Below are 6,000 nucleotides of genomic sequence, written 5' to 3'. Positions count from 1 at the left end.
CATATGATAGAAATTGCTGTTCATATGTTGTCAGTTTGTATGACTGATCTGACCGCCCCAGTAGTATAAGAAAAAAGTGCTGGCTCAAGCACTTTTTGAGTGACTTCAGCAAACACTTTAAAAATGCCCTGCCAGTATCCTTGTAGGTTGGGACAAAGTACAAAGCAATGGGCTAGTGACCCTTCACCAGAACCACATTTGTCACAAATCGGAGAAATATTAGGAAATATTTTGTGTAATTTTGTCTTGGAGTAGTGAAGTCTGTGTAATATTTTGAATTGGATAAGACAATGTCTTGCATTTATGGAACAGTGTTGAATTTCTTCTAGGCTTATTTTCCAGTCTCCATTAGACATCTCTAACCCTAGCTCCTCCTCCCAAGCTTCTTTGATTGCGCTTGTTGAAGGCAGGTGGAGATTCTGTAGGCTATTATAAAATGATGAGATGGATTGGTTATATCTAAGACATTTATCTAGGTAGGAAGGGCTAGCTGTTGCAAAGTCTTTTGAGTGTGTCTGTACATAATTTCTAGTTTGCAGAAATCTGAAGAAATTATTCTTGTGTAGGCCATATGTCTCCTGGATTTCTGTAAAGGTTGCAAATTTCCCATTTAAATAGAGATTCCCACATCCTTCCAATGTTTGAAGCCATTGTCCATCGTTGAAGGTAAAAAGGATGGGTTATTTGCAATGGGGAGTAAAAAGGATAAAGAATTTGCTGCAACTGCTGTTTTTATTTGCTTCCACACCCTAATTGTATTGTGAATAATGAAATTACTCCTACAGAGAGACTTTTTAAGAGCAGTTGGAGAGAGTAATATTGCTGTTAGATCATAGGGGGTGCACTGTTCTTTTTCTAGTTCCTTCCATGCCTGATGCTCATTGTCATTATTCAATAATAATAATGCTATAATCCTGAGGTTACAGGCCCAGTAATAAAGTTGGAAGGACGGAAGAGCCAGACCTCCCTCAGATCAAGGTTTGCAAAGGTGCTCTTTTTTGATCCTGTGGTTTTTGTAATGCCAAATAAAGGGCATGATTAGTGAGTCAAGTTGCTTAAAGAATGCTTAGGAAGAAAGACTGGGATGTTTTGAAGCAAATATAGTAACTGTGGGAGGAAAATCATCTTAATTGTATTGACCCTTCCAATTAAAGAGATGGGAAGTGTTCTCCAGAACTGGATATTTGATTTCAATTTCTCCAATAGAGGAGGATAGTTGGCTGCAAACAGAGCTTTTGGCAGTTTTGTCACAACGATACCAAGATAGATGAGTTTGTCCTTTGATATTTTAAATGGTAGATGTAAAAGTTGAGAAGGGTCTGTCAGCCCCACCGGCATGAGCTCACTTTTCCCCCACTTTATTCTGTAACCTGAAAAGCTGCTGAAGTTGTTAATTATGTGTAAGATCATTGGAATACTTGATAGTGGTTTTGTTGCGTAGATGAGAACATCGTCTGCAAACAAAGATATTTTGTGAGAGGTAATTTTGCAATTAAATCCATGTATATTTGTTTCTGACCTAATTGTTTCTGCAAGGTGTTCTATCACAAGGGCAAAAAGTAAGGGACATGGGCAGCCTTGTCTACTGCCTCTCTGGAGCTGAAATGGGGGTGACAGAGTTTTATTTGTTAGAATTTGTGCTTCGGGGTTTTTATAAAGAGTTTTTATCCAAGCAATGAACGTATCACCCATATCAAACTTTTTTTAAGACAGCAAACAGATAAGGCCACTGGACTTGGTCAAACGCCTTTTCTGCGTCTAGGGATATGACAACCAGGTCTGTCTTTGAGGTGTGAGAAGAGTAAAGAATATTAAAAAGGCAGCGGAGGTTAGAGAATGCACTTCGCCCAGGGACAAAACCGGTTTGATCTGTTGCAATTAATTTACCCAGGAGTGTGTAGAGTCGGTTGGCTAGAGTCTTTGCCAAAATTTTCTGATCCAGGTTTATGAGAGATATGGGCCTATATCCACCAACCTTCTCAGAGTCCTTGCCTTTCTTTGGAATGACTGTGATCACTGCATCATAGAGAGATGGGGGAGAAGTTCTTCTTCGAGAGACTGTGTAAACATCTTGAGCATGAAAGGTGTTAATTCATAGAAGGTTTTGTATATTTCAGCAGGTATCCCTTCAGGACCTGGACTTTTACCAGTTTTCAATGATTTAACGGTTTTATTTATTTCCTCTGCTGTTATATCTGCCCCAAGAAAATCACGATCCTCCTGAGTCAGAATTGGCAAGTTACATTTGTTGAGAAATGTCTCAATGCAGGCTGGGTCCTCATTATTTTTACTTGAGTAGAGCTTTTCATAAAATTGCTCGAAGCAATTGTTAATATCTGTGGGTAGAGTCAGAGGTACACCAGAGTCAGATTTAATCTTGTGAATTGACCGATCATTTTCTATTTTACGTAGTTGTCTAGCCAGAAGCTTGTGAGGCTTATCGCCAAAGTCAAAATACCTTTTGTTTTATGTACATAAACTTCGTTGACAGCCTTTGTGAAATAATCTGGTTATATTTGTATCTAAGTTGAAGTATTTTTTTGTGAATATTGGGAGAGGGCGAATCAGCATTTTCACTATCAAGCTGGTGTAATTCTTTTTCTAATTTCTGCAGCATTATTTTATTCTGTTTATTTCTTTGCCCTTTAAATGATATGACACACCCCCTCAAATACGCTTTAAACATTTCCCACAGTAGTGAAGGAGAAATATCGGGTTTGTTATTAATGTCAAAAAATGTTTTTATCTCTCCACTAAGGTAGGCTTTAAATGCAGGGTCATTCAAAAGTTGGGGGTCTATACAAATAAATTTGATTTGATATGATTTTGATTTAGTTGTCAGTTCACTCAAGATTTGACATAATGTCAACTAGACTAGTTCTTCTGTATTATTTTCTAATCTCTAAAGTCATCTTATTGTATCTTTGATCTTCTTATGCTCTTTTCTTCTATTTGACATGACGTTGTCTTCTCCCACAGACCATCACCTCTCCACACTCCTCAGCTCTGAAGATGGAAGAGGATCATGTTCACTGCATGTCCTGTATTAGCCAAAGGTGCATGGTTCGGCCCGAAGCAGGAATCTCTTGTGATCTTATCAACTGTTCGTTGGTGTGTGGGGCTGTATTTCACTCCTGTAAAGTTAATGAACACCAACTTATGTGCCCACTGATGAGAGTCCCGTGCCTTAATAGTTGCTATGGCTGCGCAGCAACCCTGGTGCGCAACCAAATGTACGCGCACCTGGAAGTGTGTCCGGCTGGAGTCGTCTGCTGCACGATGTACGCTTCTGTAGTCCTCACCTCGGTTGTGGGATTTAGGCCTCTGCTGATATTCTGGTTAGCCCTTGGCTGAGATTTGGGGCCATTTCTCTTGTTTTCATTTATTTTTGCATTACATTCCTCATCACACACTCTATTTGGAATCAACAGATCATATTTATTATGCAATGGAACTTCAGGTGGCGGAGTGAGTGCTGGAGGTTTAGGTTTAGTGCTGGGTTTACCTCTGCGACGGACAACATGAGACCAGATCCTGGCTGGGATTGATGACTTTAGTTTGGCACCAACACTGTTCCAGTGGGAGATATCAGTCGGGAGCTTCAGCAGATATTCCAGTGTCATTTGGACACATCCAGGGAAGTGTGTCAGCCAGGTCTGCAGTGTGAGATTCCACATCAGCTGTTATCCTGTGTAGAAAGATCTAAGTTTGTCCATTAATAATTAATTAATTAATAATAGAGTCAATAAATTCCTTGTTCTTACGAATGTCTTGCAGCGTTTCAATCCTCTTCTCGAGCTGTGTTATCCTCACAGAGTCACTCACACTGTGCCGCTCACTGATACTGCAGGGTTAGGAGACATTGGGCCTCGTGCAAGAACCGTTCGTACGCACAGATTTGTTCTTAAATCGTGATTTAAGAGAAATTGCGCATTGACCAATCTTTTCGTATTTTACGTTTTCTTTCAGGTGCGAACATAATTTACGAGTGATCCAGACCTGTCGTAGGAGTTTCTCAGGAGGCTGATATACACCCAATTTCTGCTGTAGTTCTGATGAAACCATGTTATTTCTTTAAAAAAAAACTTGTGCCAATGGTGTCACACTTGACACCAAGTGTGACACTTCTCCAGATTCCATTTCCTTGGTGTATACAGCGTCCTTAGGCACTGAACTCCATGTTATATATTATATAGACAAGAAGTGCTATATAACTGTATGTTAATGTGGTTTGTAGAGGAAAAGTGCTTTAAGTGGTTAAGAAGACCAGAAAAGTGTCATACATATACTGTCTATTTAACAGGTAACTGTTTGACTTATTTGTGAGTCCTTTTTTACTTCCTGCTTCTGAAGAGTGCAGTCGTGTCTCTGCTTCCTCCTGCCTCCTCCTGCTTCTTACTGCTTTATTCGCTTTTAAATCATTCTCCTTCTTTCTTGGATATCATTTTATTCTTTTTCTTTTAATTGTATATTTGTAAACGGTATTAGCCCTCCTGTTTACATAGAGAATCGAACAGAACAATGGGCCTCATGCAAGAACATTTTCGTCTTTTTATTCTAAATTTCTCTTACTTTTTTCGTACGAAGGTCTCGTACTCTCATTACTCTTTGTGGTTTCTTAGTTCTTTTAGTTATGTACATGCTTTCAGATTAATCAGACCACCTTTGAAAAGTTGATTTATTCAGTATTTAATTACTCCAGTTCAGTTATACAGAATACAGAATAACCAATTTTGCATTTAATCACCACAATGAACAGTGAACTTTGTCACACACTGTTGGGTCTAAAAGTTAACCCAGCTGGAACACAGTTCACTCAAACAACCCCAGTGATCAACAAAACACTCAGTACTCAGATTGTATTTTTACTTGCAAGGGGAGCCTGACGGAGTAACAGAACTTACTCCTTCATCTGTGCTCAAACGACTCCATCCGACTTTCCCCGTGTAGTTCTTTTTATTACACAGCTTAGTTACAATCAGCATACGTAAAACAATCTTCTGAGCAAAATGCAACAAATGTTTTACTGGGACATTTAGTTCCTCGCGTGTTGAGTGGTTGCACATTCTCCTACCAGAGCACCCTGTTTCTCCCTTTAATTACTTTGTATCACACTAAGCAAAGTTCACACAATACATGTCTGTCTAAAAAATGTTGTTTACTCAAAATTCAAATCTATATCATTTTTCCATTATTTCCCTCCTGTTTTTCATTTTTAGTTATCACAAGTCAACATCAACCTAGTACCATTCACATAATGCGTTTTCATTATTGGTGTCACTTATGACGCTTTTCCACTAGCTCGGCATGGCTCGGTTTGGTTGTGTTTCCATTACAACCGAGTATACTTCGTGCCTCCTCGACGTAGGCGGGGTCGTCGTAACACGGCTGCGCGACAAGAACAACAACAACAACAACAACAACAAGATACGAGGAGGATAGCATGGAGGACATCAAAGCGCTCGTGTTGCTGCTCACCCTGTGGCTTTTTGTCGCACAGAAGGCAAGAGAAGAGAGCCAGAGAAGACTCCTGGCCGCCAGACAAAACAGTATTGAAAAGTGACGACACTCATCGGCCAATCAGTGGAAGGCAGTCGGCTGACGTCACGTTTTAGTAACGCTTCGGCACGCTTGGAACCAGGGCTGAGGTGATACGGAAAATCTACCCGGTTGCAGGTACTGCGTGCTAATGGAAACACGCAATAGCGCGCCGAGCCGAAGCGAGCTAGTGGAAAAGCGCCATTAGACTGTAGTATCCTTGCTGAACTCCTCCGGGTCATGTTGGACAAGTAAGACATAGTTAGAAAACAGCCCTGCCATCATATTGTTAATCGTTGATTTAAGACAAGGAGTAATGCACATTGTAAATAGGCAGAGTAGAAACATGACACAGAGAATAGGTATTGCAATTCGCATTAGGATGTGCCACCATGGTCCTGAAGTCAGCCAGGACATCAAGTCAAGACCTTGAGCATTATTGTCTTGACCTATGGCCTTTTG

Source organism: Odontesthes bonariensis, chromosome 24, assembly GCF_027942865.1.
Source record: "Odontesthes bonariensis isolate fOdoBon6 chromosome 24, fOdoBon6.hap1, whole genome shotgun sequence".
Classification (NCBI taxonomy): domain Eukaryota; kingdom Metazoa; phylum Chordata; class Actinopteri; order Atheriniformes; family Atherinopsidae; genus Odontesthes; species Odontesthes bonariensis.
The sequence above is the reverse complement of the archived record's forward strand: the minus strand, read 5'-3'. Positions refer to the sequence as shown.